A 21,683-nucleotide genomic window follows, 5' to 3' on the forward strand; every position below is an offset into this window, starting at 1 on the left:
AAACAAAACGAACAACTTCAGTACATACTACCACTATACACACACAAACTAAAATAACTCAGTACATACTACCACTACACAAACACACTAACAACCTCATTACATACTACCACTACACAAACACAAACTAACAACTTCAGACATTTTAAACAACTTACCATCATACCACACACAACTAACAACTTCAGTACATACTCTACATACATACACAACTAACAACTTCAGTACATACTACCACTACACAAACACAACAACAACTTCAGAGAATACACCACTACACAAAACAGAACCTCAAACTTCAGTACATTATACCACTCACCACACACACAATAACAACTTCAGTACATACTACACTACACAAAACAACCAAAAAAAAAAAACTAACAACTTCAGTACATACTACCACTTCACAAAACACAACTAACAACTTCAGTACATACTACCACTACACAAACACAACTAACAACTTCTGTACATACTCCACACACAACAGAACTACTGACACGACACCACAAAAACAGAATCTCTAACAAGTAGACTTTGTGCTTGAATGCATTTTAACATAACACGGAAAACCTAAACATCGAAAACAAAAATCAAAACTAAACTTAAAACACAAGCCGAGAAACAATGGGTTTACGCCAGTTAGGGTATATTTCACCTTTTTCCTGGCCTCTCTCCTCTCCTGCTCCTCCAGGTCCAGTTACTGACAGGCCTACGGTGCTGCTGAGAAATTCATCGTTACATTAGGCCAGACTCAGGCCCCCATTCCCTGGCCCAGACTGTGTCCCATGGGCCTGCTTTGTACTCCATTCCTGGGGCCCTGGAGGCTCTTCAGGCGCCCGACTGCTCTTCATCCCTACCCCCAGCTCTACGTATGGTGGCAGGGACAGCGAGGCCCTCTGTTGTGCTGAAGAAGGTCTGGGTGGATTTCTCCAGCGCTCGCAGAAAGGTTGCTGGGCTCAGCAGCCCCGGTGGGGGCCTCGGAGTGGGGGGTGGTACTTCTCAAGGCCCCGTCCCGGTCCCTGCACCTACGGAGCCCATCTCTCAGTTTTAGTTTTTTTGGGAAGGCAAGCGGCTGGAGTCGTGTGTGGCCCAAGCCCGGTGGTCCATGGGGTGGTGCGTCGTGAGGTCTGAAGGCTGGTTACGATGAGGGCGGCGGGGTTCCACAGGGTGGTGGGGAGGGCGGGGGGTGGGGGTGGTCGGCCGGGACTGAGGGGTTTGGGGGAGATGAGAGGAGGAGGGGCGCCCAGGTGGGGGTGGAGGTCGCGGCCACCCGGCTCGTGGTGATTTGGTATGGACCTGTGGGAGAGAGAGAGAGACTGTAATGAGCACTGTGTTGTGTCACAACGAGCCGTGATACACACACATTCCTCTGTAATTCACACACCTAAACTAAAGACATACACCTTCTTCCAGATACACACACCTTCTCCCAGATACACACACCTATAGGTAGGCACCTCCCTCCCTCTGTTCTCTCTCTTTTCCTCTCTGTGTGATGGTTCTAGTCAGGGTCCAGCAGAGTAGCCCGGAGCATAGTGGAGAGGAAAGGAGAGGAGGATGTGGTCAGAGTACACAGACCTCTGCTCTACACCTCTACACCTCTACAGCTCTCCACCTCTACAGCTCTACACCTCTACAGCCAGCCTGGGTTGCTTTGATCTACCACTGCCTTTCAACACACACGGTTCACACAGAGGAATACTGACAGACGGACAAACATGACAGGATGAAACAGACACAGATTCAACTGACAGACAGACCGACTCAGGATGAGGGAGAGAAAAAAACTATCAGACAGATAACAAAAACAGAGACAGAGATTGGCAGATGGAAGGACACATAGACGGAGGGACAGAACTGTCCAGAACCTCTCTCAATACCAAACCTGGCACTCTACCTCCTAATCTGACTCTACATGCCTCCAGCGATATGGACTCTCTGTGTGTGGGTGTGCGTATCTGCAATCTGCAGCCCTGGGTTGTAAAGAACCCAGCACACAGTATCAAGGTGATTATATAGCAGGATTACAGATAGGAACAGTGTGTGTCTACAAGACCTGTATTAACCCCACCCATGAAACCTGACCTACCTACTAAAACACATGGCAGGGCCAGCAACGCACACACACACACACACACACACACACACACACACACACACACACACACACACACACACACACACACACACACACACACACACACACACACACACACACACACACACACACCACACACACACATACACACACATACACACACACACAGATGGAGAACAGGGGGCTTAAGCTGTACAAGGTGGAGAAGATTAGCTAAGAACTAGCCTTTGTATATTTTAGCTGCCCCACTCACTGCCTGAATGATAATGTAAATCTCCTCCTGATGAGCCAATAACCATCAGGCAATAGGATCCCCAATTCTCCTACTAACTGAAACCCACCAAGGACATCACTACCCCAGAAGCCTTAGAGCCTACTGTGTGTGTGTGATGGGGCTGTCAGGTTTTAGGAGATAGGAATCGAGAGGATGATTCATGTGACTGCCTTTATCTTCCACTACATCCTCTTGCCTAAGAGACTTGTGAAGGCTGCCATACTGCAGCTAGAAACTGTCCCCATCAGGAAGGCAGTGACACACGATCACAGCCAGCATACATCACAGAGAGAGAGAGAGAGAGAGAGAGAGAGAGAGAGAGAGAGAGAGAGAGAGAGAGAGAGAGAGAGAGATGAAGAGAGAGAGAGAGAGAGAGAAAGAGAGAGAGAGAGCAACTCAAATTCTACCATATCTCACAGCTCCTGCAAACTGTACCAGTGAAGAGAGTAGAAGGACTATATCTGGAGAACTAGAGAGTCCAAATCACTCTCTATTAGAGTGTAGAGGGTATTTGAAAGCAAATTACGGACTCCTCTTTAAATCAGCGTATTCCCCCAAAGATCAGTTGTCCTGAGTCTGCACAACATTGCCAGGACCTAGGATCAAGGGAGACTCAAGTTTTTTAGTACTATTTCTCTTGACACAATGATGAAAATAATCATGGCCTCTAAACCTTCCAAGCTGTCATAACTGGACCACTATTCCAACTAAAAATACTGAAAGAGCTGCTTCCTGTGCTGGCCTCTATGTGGACATAAATAACAGTCTCTATCCACCGGATGGTACCAAATCACTAAAAGTGGCAGTAATAAGCCTCTCTTGTAAAAGCCAACATTGACCCAGAAATATAAAAAACTATCGGCCTATATCGAATCTCCCACTCCCATACCATCGATCACCACATTCTTTTGGAGAGATTGGAAACCCAAATTGGTCTACACGGACAAGTTCTGGCCTGGTTTAGAGCTTATCTGTCGGAAAGATATGTTTGTCTCTGTGGATGGTTTGTCCTCTGACAAATCAACTGTCAATTTCGGTGTTCTTCAAGGCTCCTTTTTAGGACCACTATTGTTTTTAGGACCACTGAGGTGCTGACCTGTTGCACCCTCAACAACCACTGTGATTATTATTATTTGACCCGCATTGTCACTCATGAACATATTGAACATCTTGGCCAGTTCTGTTATAATCTCACCTGGCACAGCCAGAGAGGACTGGCCACCTCATAGGCCTGGTTCCTTCTAGGTTTCTTCCTAGGTTCTGGCCTTTTCTAGGAGTTTTCCTAGACACCGTGCTTTCACCCTGACATTGCTTGCTGTTTGGAGTTTAGGCTGGGTTTTCTGTACAGCACTTTGTGACATCAGCTGATGTAAGAATGGGCTTATAAATACATTTGATTTAATTTGAATTGATGATTTGTGTGTGTGTGTGTGTGTGTGTGTGTATTGTGGTGTGTTCTGTGTGTTGTGGTCTAACCTTGTGTGTCTGAGCGTAGCTCTCTCCTCTCCCCAGGTGTCCCAAGTCCAGGTGTTGCTCTAAAGACCTGCGGTCGAACTATGACACTGGTACTGACCGATCCTCCTTCTCCTGGCGAAGCAGCTCCGTTGCCGCGCCAACAGCGCCTTCCCATTGTCCGCTGGAGCATCATGGCGGCGGTTGAGCCCTCCCCTACGCCGCCGGCCCCAGGTAGAGGCCATGGGCGGAGGACCAGCCGGGAACCGCCGTGATGTGATTGTCATCAGGAGGAGTGGAGAGCCTGGTGGCATGGCTTAGGAGCTTGGAGGGCGGGTCTTTGGTTTTTGTCTGAGAGAAGAGGAAAATGTATTTTTATCCTGATTATTGAAGACCCTATATCAGTGTGATGTGAATGTTTTTATTACGAGGTGAAACAGCGTCATGGAAAGATTTCAGTGGTACATATAAGATGAGGCAGAACTGTGCTTGATGAGTTTGGAGGACGGTGTCGGGGTGGTGTTGTGTCGTACCTGCCGGTTTGGGGGGTGATGTCTCTCAGCTGGTTCTGTCCTCCTGTCTCTCAGGGCATGGAGCTCAGCCAGGTAGTGACTGCATCCTGCCGTGTGACTGTAGCTCCTCTTCCTCTCATCACTCTCTCCTTCTGCCTCTCATTTGCCTCTCACATCTCCCTCTCTTCCTCTCGCTACTTCTCTCTCTCCCGCTCCCTCTCCCGCTCAGCTCTCTCTCCCGCTTCCAGTTCCTTCTTCTTTCTCGCCCCTCTCGCTTCTCTCTCCCGCCACTTCTCTCGCTCGCCTCACGCCTCCCTCTCTTTCCGCTCTCGTTCACGCTCGCGCTCCCTCTCTCGCTGCCGGAGCTCATCTTCCATCTGGAGCCTGTAGAAGAGAGACATAAGGAAAGAGAGAAGGAAAGAGAGACATTAGGGAAGAGAGAAGGAGAGAGAGACATAAGGGAAGAGAGAAGGAAAGCGATGTAAAGAGAGAGAAGAAAGATATTATAGCTGATCATTACAACACTCAGTGAGAAAGACATTGAAAGACTATTCTCCAGCCAAACAGACAATTTTCCAATTTGGGTGTGGGTGTGTACCACTATAGGTATGTATTGTGCTGTGTATGTATGAGGTTGTAGAAGAGGACAGTACCTTTCAGACAGTCTCTGCAGACTGCAGAGCGGACTACAGTGAGGCGCTGGTGTGAGGTCCCCAGGGTTAGCGGACCCCCTGCAGGTGCATGTCGGACAGCAGAGGGGTGCAGGGGGCAGGGCCTCCCTCCTCTGGAGCTGGTAGAACGGGACTCAGAGCTGATAGACAGAACGGGATCATCCATCCTGAGACAGAGGGGGGGGGGGAGCACAGAGAGGGAGGGAATTATAGGAAAGATAGAGAGGGAGAGAGACAAGAGCGAGAGAGAGAGAGACAGAAGCGATGGAGAGGAGGGATGAAAGGAAGAGTGAGAGAGAGAATAGAATAGTGAGTGTCCCAGTTAACCAGTGTTTACATCATTAACCTGAGCTGTGTGTCTCCATAGGAGGGGACATTAGAGGTTCAGCCAACCTGTCAAATAACCTCAATCAACCCCACACAGCACCACGCTGACAGCAGCCACACTACACTCTCTTGGATGTGGGTGTCTGACGAGAGAGAGAGAGAGAGAGAGAGAGAGAGAGAGAGAGAGAGAGAGAGAGAGAGAGAGAGAGAGAGAGAGAAAAGGAGAGACAGAGAGAGTGTGTGTGTGTGTTGTCAGTCTGATGTCTGTGTCTGTCTGTCTCTGCCTCTCCGTGGCTCATCTCCTCATTAACTCCATTACTGGGCGGTGTGTGATGGCTTCTGCCCTCCTCTCCTTCTGCTGTGCTGCTGACATAGCACGGTCATGCACCCTGTCCCATAGCCGACAGCACACAGCACATCAAACCCACACCACACAAAACGCAAGCACGCCAACACACACACGCCGCAAAGGGACAGGATCGAATCCTAACTAAGCACACCTGTCTACCATCATTCTAACCCTTGTCATCAAATGTCTGTCCACAGAAAAAACGACTAGAGGCTAACTGGGGCTGTCTTCAGCATCACTGGAGGTAGTAGCCACTGACAACAACACCAAACACTAGCTAGCATGTTTTTATCCCTAGCCTTGAGTGTTAGCAACCACTGGAAACTGAAAGAGTACCAAAGACTAGAGGCTAACTGGAGCTTTAGCATTGGTGTCATTTAAAACCACTGAAACAGTATCCAACACTAGAGGCAATCCAAAGGTTCTGTTAGCACCGCTACCTAGCAGTAGATCAACGAGTGTTGTCCTGACTCACCTGTAGGGGGCGAAGGAGGGATGTGGCAGGTAGGAGGGAGTTGTAGTGGCGGGCGGCCGGCGGCCGGCGCAGTGGCGGGGTCAGGCCACAGGGGCAGCAGAAGGCCATGACGGAGGCCTCGCGGGCGTAGGTAGGGGCGGAAACCCCGCAGGACTCCTCTGGTTACACCACAGGGGGCACTCCATGGGGCAGCTGCCTGGCAGATGGGAGAGGAGATCGGGAGGAGAAGGGCGAGAAGATCTAGGAATAATGAAGAAGATGAAGGGGTAGGGAGGAGGAGGGAGAGAAGACGGGAGAGAGGGAAATAGGAAGCGAGAGGATTTGACTTAGTTAATTGTATTTGATCATTAGAAATACACCATTAAAAGACAGGGTAGGACAGGTGTACTGTCCAGCGCTGTACTGTACAGGCAGTGGTTACTGACTTGAGTGGGCTGGAAGCGTGCGTCCTGCACTGACAGCATCCGGATCAGGCCTAAAGGCATGGGGGTTTCACATGAGGTGAGCAGGGATGAGGGGCCACCTTTCTCCGCTGGTTGGGGCGGCGCCTCTGCTCCCAGACGCTCCCTACTGACCCCACGAGGGCCGAGTCAGTTCTGAGAGGAAAGAGAGAAATATGAGAGAGTGAGAAAAGACAGAGGGGAGGGAGAGAGGGGAGAAGGCACTAGTCTTAGTAATTGTTGCCCGGGGGCCTGTGACCGACACGGTTGTCTACACACATGGACCCATCCGGGGATGAGAGGAGGGAAGAATAGGCCCTCCCTCGATCTCCTGCGCCTCCTTCTTCTCTTCTCTGGCAAACACCCCCACATATCTCAACACGCACACGCACGCACGCACGCACGCACGCACGCACGCACACACACACACACACACACACACACACACACACACACCCACACACACACACACACACACACACACACACACACAGAAATGGAGAGCTCTCTCGTCATACTAAGCAAGGCTAGTCATCTGCTCTCTGAAGAGCACACCGTGAAATGGAGGAAAATCAACAGTCACAGACATTCCTCAGCACAAGGCAGACACTATTCCTTTACACTGCATCACTAGACTCTACTGCGCTACTGTTCTCTTACTTCACGATGGAGCCAGTCTTTTCAGGCCGTAATGAGTGTAGTGATGGTGGAGACAATGAAGCAGTAGTAGGAGCATCCTCTACCAGCACAGACTGTGACTGACAACAGAGGCAGGAGGGTGTGTTATGGAGATGAGCATGCAAGAACATCAAACTGGCGGTGAAAAACAAAGCCCCAAGCAGATATGCTCCATCGTCTCTTTACTATCCCTCTGCTAAATAGTACGTGAACGACTCTCCTGCCTCCTCCCTCCACCCCTCCCTCCCCCTCCACTCCCACCCCCCACCCCCCCCCCCCCCCCCCCACCACCACCCCGCCCCCCCCCCCACCCACCCTCCCCCCCCCTCCCCACCCCCCCCCCCCCCCCCCCCCCGCCCCCCCCCCCCCCATCCCCCCCCCCCCCCCCCCCCCCCCCCCCCCTCTCTCCTCTCTCTGGCAGCATTCCTGGGATCACTTCCCCAATCTCACAACACAGACACATAAACACACACCGTTTCAGCCCAACAAAGGCAACCTGCAGAGAAGCTTTGGTTTGTCCAGGCCTACATATCCACTTACAGTATTTAGTCCAGGGTATGGAGAGAGGGAGAGGGAGACGAACAGTATTTAGTCCAGGGAATGAGGAGAGGGAGAAGAACAGTATTTAGTCCAGGGTATGGAGAGAGGGAGAATAACAGTATTTAGTCCAGGGTATGGAGAGAGGGAGAAGAACAGTATTTAGTCCAGGGTATGGAGAGAGGGAGAAGAACAGTATTTAGTCCAGGGTATGGAGAGAGGGAGAAGAACAGTATTTAGTCCAGGGTATGGAGAGAGGGAGAAGAACAGTATTTAGTCCAGGGTATGGAGAGAGGGAAGAAACCAGTATTTGTCCAGGGTATGGAGAGACGGGAGAGAAGAAAGAAACAGTATTTAGTCCAGGGTATGGAGAGAGGGAGAGGAAGAAGAACAGTATTTAGTCCAGGGTATGGAGAGAGGGAGAATAACAGTATTTAGTCCAGGGAATGAGGAGAGGGAGAAGAACAGTATTTAGTCCAGAGAATGAGGAGAGGGAGAAGAACAGTATTTAGTCCAGGGTATGGAGAGAGGGAGAAGAACAGTATTTAGTCCAGGGTATGGAGAGAGGGAGAAGAACAGATTAGTCCGGGTATGAGAGAGGGAGAGAACAGTATGTACGTCCAGGGATATGGAGAGAGGGTAGAAGAACAGTGATTTAGTCCAGGGTTATGGAGAGGGAGAAGAACAGTATTTAGTCCAGGTGTAGGAGCAGAGGGAGAGGAAAGAAGAACAGATTTAGGTCCAGGGATATGGAGAGAGGAGAGGACAAAGACAGTATTTAGTCCAGGCTATGGAGAGAGGGGTGAATAAAGTATTTAGTCCAGGGTATGGAGGAGGAAGAAATGAGCGGAGGGAGAAGAACAGTATTTAGTCTAGGGTATGGAGAGAGGGAGAAGAACCCAGTATTGTCAGGGTAGAGAAGAGGAGGTATGGCAGGTAGAGGGAGAGGAAGAAGAACAGTATTTAGTCCAGGGTATGGAGAGAGGGAGAGGAAGAAGAACAGTATTTAGTCCAGGGTATGGAGAGAGGGAGAATAACAGTATTTAGTCCAGGGAATGAGGAGAGGGAGAAGAACAGTATTTAGTCCAGGGAATGAGGAGGAGCGGGAGGAAGAACAGTATTTAGTCCAGGGTATGGAGAGAGGGAGAAGAACAGTATTTAGTCCAGGGTATGGAGAGAGGGAGAAGAACAGTATTTAGTCCTGGAAGGGAGGAGGGATTAGTCCAGGGTAGAGAGGGAGAAGAAACAGTATTTAGGTCCAGGGTATGGAGATCGGAGAAGACACAGATTTAGTCAGGGTATGGGAGAGGGAGAAGAACAGTTATTAGTCCAGGGTATGAGGGAGGAACAGTATTATCAGTAGGGGGATGGGTAGAAGAAGAACAGTATTTAGTCCAGGGTATGGAGAGAGGGAGAGGAAGAAGAACAGTATTTAGTCCAGGTCATGGAGAGAGGGAGAATAAACATATTAGTCCAGGGTATGGGAAAGAGGAATGAGGAGGAAGAACAGTATTAGTCCAGGTAGGAGAGAGGGAGAGAAACAGTAATTTAGTCCAGGGTATGGAGAGAGGAGAAGAACCGTATTTTATCCAGGGTAGGAGAGAGGGAGAGGGAGAAGAACAGTATTTAGTCCAGGGTATGGAGAGAGGGAGAAGAACAGTATTTACCAGGGTATGGAAGAGAGGAGAGGAGAAGGACAGTATTTAGTCCAGGTATGAGGAGAGAGGAGAGGGAGAAGAAACCGTATTAGTCCAGGTATGGAGAGAGGGAGAGACAGTATTAGTCCAGGGTATGGAGAGAGGAAGAGGGAGAAGGGACCAGTATTGAGTCCAGGGTATGGAGAGAGGGAGAATAAACAGTACTTTAGTCCAGGGTGTATGAGAGAGGGACGAAAAGCACCATGTGAGTGGGCTGGTTCCAAGGTGCTTTCATAAATGTTTTATGATGAGTATTTAGGTATTTCACGTTGCTCTCTGTAATTATTCTTGCTGCTTCGGTGCTATTTGTGATTGTAGCTGCAATGTAAAACTATGATTTATACCTCAAATATGCACATTTTCGAACAAAACATAGATTTATTGTATAACATGTTATAAGACTGTCATCTGATGAAGTTGTTTCTTGGTTAGTGACTAATTATATCTCTATTTGGTCGGTTTTGTGATAGCTACCTATGCGGTAACAAAATGGTGAAAATATGCGGTTGAGTCTTTTGCTATTGTGGTTAGCTAATAGAAATACATATTGTGTTTTCGCTGTAAAACATTTTAAACATCGGAAATGATGGCTGGATTCACAAGATGTGTATCTTTCATTTGCTGTATTGGACTTGTGATTTCATGATATTTATATGCTAGTATTTACTTGTGGCGCTATGCTAGGCTATGCTAGTCAGCTTTTTTACTGATGAGGATGCTCCCGGATCAGGGATGGTGATGAAGTAGAGGTTAAGAACACATTCTTATTTTCAATGACGGCCTAGGAACAGATTTTTAACCTTGTCAGCTCGGGGGATCCAATCTTGCAACCTTACAGTTAACTAGTCCAATGCTCTAACACTGATTACATTGCACTCCACGAGGAGCCTGCCTGTGCCGCGAATGCAGTAAGCTAAGGTAAATTGCTAGCTAGCATTAAACTTATCTTATAAAAAAAAATCAATCAATGACTGTCATTGCTCCAATGTGTACTTAACCATAAACATCAATGCCTTTCTTAAAATCAATACACAAGTATATATTTTTAAACCTGCATATTTAGCTAAAAGAAATCCAGGTTAGCAGGCAATATTAACCAGGTGAAATTGTGTCATTTCTCTTGCGTTCATTGCACGCAGAGTCAGGGTATATGCAACAGTTTGGGCCGCCTGGCTCTTTGCGAACTAATTTGCCAGAATTTTATGTAATTATACATAACATTGAAGGTTGTGCAATGTAACAGGAATATTTAGACTCATGGATGCCACCCGTTAGATAAAATACGGAACGGAATAAACATTTTGTTTTCGAGGTGATAGTTTTCGGATTAGTCAAAGGTATATGGTTTAGAGAGAAATAGTCGACGCGTTATAATTCCTGTAATAACTTGCGGCTGAACTTGAAAGTGGTTTCTTCGTTATTTTACCGTTTGTAACGGCTTTCTTCCATAGGTGAAGGAGAGGACCAAAGTGCAGCGCGGCTAGTGTTCAACATGTTTAATAAAAGAACAAGTGAAACACTACAAACAACATACAAAATAACAAAATGTGCAAAAACCGAGACAGACCTATCTGGTGCAGACAACCACAGAGACAGGAAACAAACACCCACAAAATCCCAACACAAAACAAGCCTCCTATATATGATTCTCAATCAGGGACAACGATTACCATCTGCCTCTGATTGAGAACCATATTAGGCTGGACATAGAAACAGACAAACTAGACACACAACATAGAATTCCCACCCAGCTCACGTCCTGACCAACACTAAACAAGCAAAACACATAATAACTCTGGTCAGAACGTTACACCGTTCATGTCTTCCATAGAGAATGTCTTGATCTACTTCAAATAAGGTCTGTGTTTCGTGCAGGCTTAAACCGCCTCGACGTTTTGATACCCGTGTAAATCTCACTAGGATAAGGTAATGTTTGTCAACATATTTTCATAAATCCACTCTACAATTTTGTTTTATCTTCGCTTATATTTAGCCAATATTGATCAGAGTTACCTTGTCCTATGGATATCTACACAGTTATAAAATTGGCAAGGTGGTGTAAGCCTACACGAAACACAGACCTTATTTTAAGTGAATCTAAAAATATCCTATGGAATAAATGAAGGAACCCGCTTTTCAGATTTTGCTAGAAGGTGTCATGGCAATTATGACTCGCACTTTGGTCGTCAATTCTTACCATTCCCATTATTAAAATAGGATTTCCTGCATATAGAAATGACAGTTTTTGTTTTCAACATTCATCACAGGTAACTTAAACTCTATTTTTATTCAAACAGTTGAGAGTATTTGTCTCCTAAGCAGACTCTTCAGTATCATTGTCACTTCAGAGCTGTGTGTGTGTGTGTGTGTGTGTGTGTGTATTTATGTATTATATTAAGTTAAAATAAAAGTGTTCATTCAGTATTGTTGCAATTGTCATTATTACAAAAATGTGTGTGTGTGTATGATATATATATATATATATAAAAAACATTATTTTTTAATTTTTTAAAATAAATCGGCCGATTAATCGGTATCGGCTTTTTTGTCCTCCAATAATCGGTATCGGTATCGGCGTTGAAAAATCATAATCGGTCGACCTCTAATATACACACTCACACAGATCATCACACACTGAGGCATATACACACTCACACAGATCATCACACACTCACACAGATCATCACACACTGAGGCATATACACACTCACACAGATCATCACACACTCACACAGATCATCACACACTGAGGCATATACACACTCACACAGATCATCACACACTGAGGCATATACACACTCACACAGATCATCACACACTGAGGCATATACACACTCACACAGATCATCACACACTCACACAGATCATCACACACTGAGGCATATACACACTCACAGATCATCACACACTCACACAGATCATCACACACTGAGGCATATACACACTCACACAGATCATCACACACTGAGGCATATACACACTCACACAGATCATCACACACTGAGGCATATACACACTCACACAGATCATCACACACTGAGGCATATACACACTCACACAGATCATCACACACTGAGGCATATACACACTCACAGATCATCACACACTGAGACATATACACACTCACACAGACAGTCCAGGGTAAATGAAGTACTGACGCTCTACAGGGGCTCCAGAGATAATACTGCTGCCTCTGAATATCAATACCTGCCTCTCTCACCCTCTCTCCTCACTCTCTCGCTCGCTCTATCCCTCTCACCCTCTCTACCTCTCTCCCCTCACTCTCTCGCTCGCTCTATCCCTCTCACCCTCTCTACCTCTCTCCCCTTACTCTCTCGCTCGCTCTATCCCTCTCCCCCTCCCTCTCTCTCTCTCAATTTAATTCAAGGGGGTTTATTGTCATGGGAAACACATGTTTACATTGCCAAAGCAAGTGAAATGGATAAACAAAAGTGAAATAAACAATCAATAGTGAACAGTAAACATTACACTCATACAAGTTCCAAAAGAAAAAAGACATTTCATATGACATATTATGTCTATATACAGTGTTGTAACGATGTGCAAATAGTTAAAGTACTAAAGGGAAAATAAATAAATATGGGTTGTATTTACAATGGTGTTTGTTCTTCACTGGTTGCCCTTTTCTTGTGGAAACAGGTCACAAATATTGCTGCTATGATGGCACACTGTGGTATTTCACTTAGTAGATATGGGAGTTCATCAAAATTGGGTTTGTTTTCGAATTCTTTGTGGGTCTGTGTAATCTGAGGGAAATATGGTCATACATTTGGCAGGAGGTTAGGAAGTGCAGCTCAGTTTCCACCTCATTTTGTTGGCAGTGTGCACATAGCCCGTCTTCTCTTGAAAGCCAGGTCTGCCTACGGCGGCCTTTCTCAATAGCAAGGCTATGCTCAATAGCAAGGCTATGAGTCTGTATATAGTCAAAGCCTTCCTTAAGTATGGGTCAGTCACAGTGGTCAGGTATTCTGCCACTGTGTACTCTCTGTTTAGGGCCAAATAGCATTTTAGTTTGCTCTGTTTTTTTGTTGATTCTTTCTAATGTGTCAAGTAATTATCTTTTTGTTTTCTCATGATTTGGTTGAGTCTAATTTTGTTGCTGTCCTGGGGCTCTGTGGGGTCTATTTGTGATTGTCTCTCTCTCTCTATCACTCTCTCAGCAGCTCATCCCAGACTCTGTATGAGTGTGTCTGGTTTTAACCCTGCATGGTCTCCAGGCCCCAAGTCCCAGTAACCCTGTTTCTAACCCTGCATCTAACCCAGACCTCTAACCCAGGCCTCTAACCCAGGCCTCTAACCCAGGCCTCTTACCCAGGTCTCTTACCCAGGCCTCTAACCCAGGCCTCTAACCCAGGTCTCTAACCCAGGCCTCTAACCCAGGCCTCTTACCCAGGTCTCTTACCCATGCCTCTTACCCAGGCCTCTAACCCAGGCCTCTAACCCAGGCCTCTAACCCAGACCTCTAACCCAGGTCTCTAACCCAGACCTCTAACCCAGACCTCTAACCCAGGCCTCTAACCCAGGCCTCTAACCCAGACCTCTAACCCAGGCCTCTAACCCAGACCTCTAACCCAGGCCTCTAACCCAGACCTCTAACCCAGGCCTCTAACCCAGGCCTCTAACCCAGGCCTCTAACCCAGACCTCTAACCCAGACCTCTAACCCAGGCCTCTAACCCAGACCTCTAACCCAGGCCTCTAACCCAGGCCCTGCTAGTGTCTGAGTGGTTCTAGCCGTCTCTCTCTCATGTCTCTAACCATGTCTCTAGCCCTAATTTCTGCAGGCTTATGCAAGCTGGGGGCCTGAGGTCAGTTCACAGCACAGCCCGGACTAGGAACTAATTGAATAGACAGCACTAAGAGAGAATACGGGGAGAAGAGGAAGATGAGTGGGGAGAGCCGGGGCAGAGCTGTGGGTGTTAGGGATGTTCAAATCTTACTAAAATATTGGCTTGAGTGAGTCTCCCCCACCCCCCCCCTCCCTCGCTGGTGATTAGGGATAAAAACAGAGCTTCCTTTGTCTGCAATACTGAGGGACGTTTTTGGAGAGCGAAAGAGAGAGAGAGACAGAGAGAGTGTGTGCTTGACCCTGCCCATTGTTTGTCTTTGTGACAGCAGGGTTTCATGCGTTCGCTGGAGCGGCATAGGGTAAACAGGGGAAACGCTCTGATGCTAGCCCCCCTCTGTCTCACCCCTCTCACCCCCGCCCACCTCTCACCCACTAGACTACCGCTCGCCCCCCTCCTTCAGCTGGGTGGCCTCGAGCTGTCAGAGGCACCAGAAACCCCCCAACACGACATTCTCTCTCCCAGCATGACCCTGCACACACACACACACACACAAACACACACACACACACACACACACACACACACACACACACACACACACACACACACACACACACAGACACACACACACACACACACACACACACACACACACACACACACACACACACACACACACACACACTGGAACAGAGTGCATCTCAAGAGCTAGCTGGAACCACTTCACCCCAAAGATAAACAGGGTGAGTGTGACTCTGTGAAGGAGAAAATGTATATGAGTGTGTGTGCCAGTGTGTGTGTCAGTGTGTGTGTCAGTGTGTGTGGGAGCAGAAGGTCTGTGCCTCTCTCTGCCTATCACTATCCCTTTCTCTGTCTCTCTGCTCACCCCTCTAAGGCAAGGAAGGCGATGACAGGGTTGTGACAGGATGACATCACTGCTCCCTCCCCTCCCACCCACAGGGGCTCTGGCTAACCCTCTGGCTAATGCTCTATGCTTGAGGTGAAGGGGGACATGGGCGGGGTGGGAGGGTGCAAGATCATAGGGCCGAGATGGCAGGGGGACAATGGGCTGGGAAGCTCCCACACAGAGGGGCGAGCTGACCCCCTATCTCTGAACCCCATCACCCCTCACTCTCTCTCCTCCATCCTCCTCTCCCCATTTCCTCAGTCTCCAGGGAGACATTCAACTACTGTAGAGTGTTGTGAGAGTGTTGCTGCGGAGTGTTGAGGAGTGTTGAGAAGTGTTGAGGAGTGTTGAGAAGTGTTGAGGAGTGTTGAGGAGTGTTGCATAGGGAGTGTTGAGGAGTGCTGAGGCATGTTAAGAAGTGCTGAGGAGTGTTGAGAAGTGTTGAGGAGTGTTGAGGAGTGCTGAGGAGTGTTTAGAAGTGTTGAGGCATGTTGAGTGTTGAGGAGCGCTGAGGAGTGTTGAGGAGTGATGAGGAGTGTTGAGGAGTGTTGAGGAGTGATGAGGAGTGTTTAGAAGTGTTGAGGCATGTTGAGTGTTGAGGAGCACTGAGGAGTGTTGAGGAGTGTTGAGGAGCGCTGAGGAGTGTTGAGAAGTGTTGAGGCATGTTGAGGAGTGTTGAGAAGTGTTGAGGAGCGCTGAGGAGTGTTGAGGAGCGCTGAGGAGTGTTGAGGAGTGTTGAGGAGCGCTGAGGAGTGTTGAGAAGTGTTGAGGCATGTTGAGGAGTGTTGAGAAGTGTTGAGGAGCGCTGAGGAGTGTTGAGGAGTGTTGAGGAGTGTTGAGGAGCGCTGAGGAGTGTTGAGAAGTGTTGAGGCATGTTGAGGAGTGTTGAGAAGTGTTGAGGAGCGCTGAGGAGTGTTGAGGAGCGCTGAGGAGTGTTGAGAAGTGTTGAGGCATGTTGAGGAGTGTTGAGAAGTGTTGAGGAGCGCTGAGGAGTGTTGAGGAGCGCTGAGGAGTGTTGAGAGGTGTTGAGGAGCGCTGAGGAGTGTTGAGAGGTGTTGCATGAGGAGTGTTGAGAAGTGTTGCATGAGGAGTGTTGATAAGTGTTGAGGAGTGTTAAGAAGTGTTGCATGAGGAGTGTTGAGAAGTGTTGAGGAGTGTTGAGGAGTGTTGCATGAGGAATGTTGAGGAGTGTTGCATAGGGAGCGTTGAGGAGTGTTTTAGGAGTGTTGCATAGGGAGCGTTGAGGAGTGTTTTAGGAGTGTTGAGGAGTGTTGCATAGGGAGCGTTGAGGAGTATTTTAGGAGTGTTGCATAGGGAGCGTTGAGGAGTGTTTTAGGAGTGTTGCATAGGGAGCGTTGAGGAGTATTTTAGGAGTGCTGAGGAGTGTTGAGGAGTGTTGCATAGGGAGCGTTGAGGAGTGTTTTAGGAGTGTTGAGGAGTCTTGAGGAGTGTTGCATAGGGAGCGTTGAGGAGTGTTTTAGGAGTGTTGAGGAGTGTTGCATAGGGAGTGTTGAGGAGTGTTGCATAGGGAGTGTTTTAGGAGTGTTGCATAGGGAGTGTTTTAGGAGTGTTGCATAGGGAGTGTTGAGAAGTGTTGAGGAGTGTTGAGGAGTGTTGCATAGGGAGTGTTGAGGAGTGTTGAGGAGTGTTGAGGAGTGTTGCATAGGGAGTGTTGAGGAGTGTTTTAGGAGTGTTGAGGAGTGTTTTAGGAGTGTTGAGGAGTGTTGAGGAGTGTTGCATAGGGAGCGTTGAGGAGTGTTTTAGGAGTGTTGAGGAGTGTTGCATAGGGAGCGTTGAGGAGTGTTTTAGGAGTGTTGAGGAGTGTTGCATAGGGAGCGTTGAGGAGTGTTTTAGGAGTGTTGAGGAGTGTTGCATAGGGAGCGTTGAGGAGTGTTTTAGGAGTGTTGAGGAGTGTTGCATAGGGAGCGTTGAGGAGTGTTTTAGGAGTGTTGAGGAGTGTTGCATAGGGAGCATTGAGGAGTGTTTTAGGAGTGTTGAGGAGTGTTGAGGAGTGTTGCATAGGGAGCGTTGAGGAGTATTTTAGGAGTGTTGAGGAGTGTTGCATAGGGAGTGTTGAGGAGTGTTTTAGGAGTGCTGAGGAGTGTTGCACAGGGAGTGTTGAGGAGTGTTGAGGAGTGTTGCACAGGGAGTGTTGAGGAGTGTTGAGGAGTGTTGCACAGGGAGTGTTGAGGAGTGTTGAGGAGTGTTGCATAGGGAGTGTTGAGGAGTGTTGAGGAGTGTTGAGGAGTGTTGCACAGGGAGTGTTGAGGAGAGTTGAGGAGTGTTGCATAGGGAGTGTTGCACAGGGAGTGTTGCACAGGGAGTGTTGCACAGGGAGTGTTGCATAGGGAGTGTTGAGGAGTATTGAGGAGTGTTGAGGAGTGTTGCATAGGGAGTGTTGAGGAGTGTTGAGGAGTGTTGCATAGGGAGTGTTGAGGAGTGTTGCATAGGGAGTGTTGAGGAGTGTTGCATAGGGAGTGTTTTAGGAGTGTTGCATAGGGAGTGTTGAGAAGTGTTGCATAGGGAGTGTTGAGGAGTGTTGCATAGGGAGTGTTGAGGAGTGCTGAGGAGTGTTGCACAGGGAGTGTTGAGGAGTGCTGAGGAGTGTTGAGGAGTATTGCACAGGGAGTGTTGAGGAGTGTTGCACAGGGAGTGTTGAGGAGTGTTGCACAGGGAGTGTTGAGGAGTGTTGAGGAGTGTTGCACAGGGAGTGTTGAGGAGTGTTTTAGGAGTGCTGAGGAGTGTTGCACAGGGAGTGTTGAGGAGTGCTGAGGAGTGTTGCACAGGGAGTGTTGAGGAGTGTTGAGGAGTGTTGCACAGGGAGTGTTGAGGAGTGTTGAGGAGTGTTTCACGGGGAGTGTTAAGGAGTGCTGAGGAGTGTTGCACAGGGAGTGTTGAGGAGTGCTGAGGAGTGTTGCACATGGAGTGTTGAGGAGTGTTGCACAGGGAGTGTTGAGGAGTGCTGAGGAGTGTTGCACAGGGAGTGTTGAGGAGTGTTTTAGGAGTGCTGAGGAGTGTTGCACAGGGAGTGTTGAGGAGTGCTGAGGAGTGTTGCACAGGGAGTGTTAAGGAGTGCTGAGGAGTGTTGCACAGGGAGTGTTAAGGAGTGCTGAGGAGTGTTGCACAGGGAGTGTTAAGGAGTGCTGAGGAGTGTTGCACAGGGAGTGTTAAGGAGTGCTGAGGAGTGTTGCACAGGGAGTGTTAAGGAGTGCTGAGGAGTGTTGCACAGGGAGTGTTAAGGAGTGCTGAGGAGTGTTGCACAGGGAGTGTTAAGGAGTGCTGAGGAGTGTTGCACAGGGAGTGTTAAGGCGTGCTGAGGAGTGTTGGACAGGGAGTGTTGAGGAGTGTTTTAGGAGTGCTGAGGAGTGTTTTAGGAGTGCTGAGGAGTGTTGCACAGGGAGTGTTGAGGAGTGTTTTAGGAGTGCTGAGGAGTGTTGCACAGGGAGTGCCTAGGAGTGTTTTAGGAGTGCTGAGGAGTGTTGCACAGGGAGTGTTGAGGAGTGTTGAGGAGTGTTGCACGGGGAGTGTTGAGGAGTGCTGAGGAGTGTTGCACAGGGAGTGTTGAGGAGTGTTGAGGAGTGTTGCACGGGGAGTGTTGAGGAGTGCTGAGGAGTGTTGCACAGGGAGTGTTGAGGAGTGCTGAGGAGTGTTGCACAGGGAGTGTTGAGGAGTGTTGCACAGGGAGTGTTGAGGAGTGCTGAGGAGTGTTGCACAGGGAGTGTTGAGGAGTGTTTTAGGAGTGCTGAGGAGTGTTGCACAGGGAGTGTTGAGGAGTGCTGAGGAGTGTTGCACAGGGAGTGTTAAGGAGTGCTGAGGAGTGTTGCACAGGGAGTGTTAAGGAGTGCTGAGGAGTGTTGCACAGGGAGTGTTAAGGATTGCTGAGGAGTGTTGCACAGGGAGTGTTAAGGAGTGCTGAGGAGTGTTGCACAGGGAGTGTTAAGGAGTGCTGAGGAGTGTTGCACAGGGAGTGTTAAGGAGTGCTGAGGAGTGTTGGACAGGGAGTGTTGAGGAGTGTTTTAGGAGTGCTGAGGAGTGTTGCACAGGGAGTGTTGAGGAGTGTTTTAGGAGTGCTGAGGAGTGTTGCACAGGGAGTGTTGAGGAGTGTTTTAGGAGTGCTGAGGAGTGTTGCACAGGGAGTGCTGAGGAGTGTTGCACAGGGAATGCTGAGGAGTGTTTTAGGAGTGCTGAGGAGTGTTGCACAGGGAGTGCTGAGGAGTGTTTTATGAGTGCTGAGGAGTGTTGCACAGGGAATGTTGAGGAGTGTTTTAGGAGTGCTGAGGAGTGTTGCACAGGGAGTGCTGAGGAGTGTTTTAGGAGTGCTGAGGAGTGTTGCACAGGGAGTGTTGAGGAGTGTTTTAGGAGTGCTGAGGAGTGTTGCACAGGGAGTGTTGAGGAGTGCTGTGCTGCTCCTCTGCCCTCCACCATTAGCCTCAGAGCTGCGATAAGAGGGTTTAGAGGGAAGCCATAATCCATAATCCACTCCTTATCAAAGCTAGCAGCTACACACACACACTGGGTCAGTCAGTGCGAGGGGGAAGGGGGGCAGATGGGCAGGGGACACACTTGACTGCTGAGGCCCTGAGGGGTTGGAGGGGTGGGAGGCAAGGCTTGGACTGGGCTGGGACTGGGGGTTAGAACAAGGCTTGGACTGGGACTGGGGGTTAGAACAAGGCTTGGACTGGGCTGGGACTGGAGGTTAGAACAAGGCTTGGACTGGGCTGGGACTGGGGGTTAGAACAAGGCTTGGACTGGGCTGGGACTGGGGGTTAGAACAAGGCTTGGACTGGGCTGCGACTGGGGGTTAGAACAAGGCTTGGACTGGGCTGGGACTGGGGGTTAGAACAAGGCTTGGACTGGGCTGGGACTGGGGGTTAGAACAAGGCTTGGACTGGGCTGGGACTGGGGGTTATAACAAGGCTTGGACTGGGCTGGGACTGGGGGTTAAAACAAGGCTTGGACTGTGGATTAGAACAAGGCTTGGACTGGGGGTTAGAACAGGGCTTGGACTGGGCTGGGGGTTAGAACAAGGCTTGGACTGGGCTGGGACTGGGGGTTAGAACAAGGCTTGGACTGGGCTGGGACTGGGGGTTAGAACAAGGCTTGGACTGGGCTGGGACTGGGGGTTAGAACAAGGCTTGGACTGGGCTGGGACTGGGGGTTAGAACAAGGCTTGGACTGGGCTGGTACTGAGGTTAGAACAAGGCTTGGACTGGGCTGGGAATGGGGCAAGAACAAGGCTTGGACTGGGCTGGGACTGGGGGTTAGAACAAGGCTTGGACTGGGCTGGGAATGGGGCAAGAACAAGGCTTGGACTGGGCTGGGAATGGGGCAAGAACAAGGCTTGGACTGGGCTGGGACTGGGGGTTAGAAGAAGGCTTGGACTGTTCTGGGACTGGGGGTTAGAACAAGGCTTGGACTGGGCTGGGACTGGGGATTAGAACAAGGCTTGGACTGGGCTGGGACTGGGGGTTATAACAAGGCTTGGGCTGGGCTGGGACTGGGGGTTAGAACAAGGCTTGGACTGGGCTGGGACTGGGGTTAGAACAAGGCTTGGACTGGGCTGGGACTGGGGGTTAGAACAAGGCTTGGACTGGGGGTTAGAACAAGGTTTGGACTGGGCTGGAACTGGGGGTTAGAATGAGGCTGGAGCTGTGGTTATAAAGCTAGGACTGAGGATAGGTCTGGGGTTATAAAATAGGACTGGCGTTGGGGGGGCTCGAGGGGGCACAGATGTTGGCTGCCGTTAAGACTGTCACCTCGGTGGCCTGGTGGCAACTGGGATTGTTTAACACACAGAGAGAGGAGGGTGAGGAGATGGGGGAGGAGGGGGAGGAGAGGGGGAAGAGGCGTTCACAGAGCCGCCAGCTATGTCACATGTACATATGTCACATACATTCTGCCACGCCATGGGTTACAGGCCAGCCTGGAAATCCGCTAATCCCTCGAGAGCCTGTGTGTGTGTGTGTGTGTGTGTGTGTGTGTGTGTGTGTGTGTGTGTGTGTGTGTGTGTGTGTGTGTGTGTGTGTGTGTGTGTGTGTGTGTGTGTGTGTGTGTGTGTGTGTGTGTGCAGGCAGCCTCTTTGTACTAGATCTCTTACCAGGGACAGAGAGGTTGAAACATTGCTTTGACTGGGCTGAAATGGATGGATGAAAATATAGAGTGGTTGAAAACACAAAAGACGCAACAGGCAACAAGATGTGAAAAGAGAAAGATGGCAGAGAGAGGAGGGGAGACAGCCAGAGCAAGTACATAGAGTGTGTTTGTTTGTCTCTGTGTGTGTTTGTCTGTCTTTGTGTGTGTTTGTCTGTCTCTGTGTGTGTTGTCTGTCTCTGTGTGTGTTTGTCTGTCTCTGTGTGTGTTGTCTGTCTCTGTGTGTGTTGTCTGTCTCTGTGTGTGTTTGTCTGTCTTTGTGTGTGTTGTCTGTCTCTGTGTGTGTTGTCTGTCTCTGTGT

At 49.0% G+C, this 21,683-nt stretch overlaps 1 pseudogene; it reads right to left on the reverse strand.

The window, feature by feature from the left end:
• The window catches only part of LOC120052679, an 81,385-nt pseudogene that overhangs the window by 17,597 nt on the left and 42,105 nt on the right, over nt 1-21,683 (reverse strand).

Source organism: Salvelinus namaycush, chromosome 1 (assembly GCF_016432855.1).
Source record: "Salvelinus namaycush isolate Seneca chromosome 1, SaNama_1.0, whole genome shotgun sequence".
In the NCBI taxonomy this organism is placed as follows: domain Eukaryota; kingdom Metazoa; phylum Chordata; class Actinopteri; order Salmoniformes; family Salmonidae; genus Salvelinus; species Salvelinus namaycush.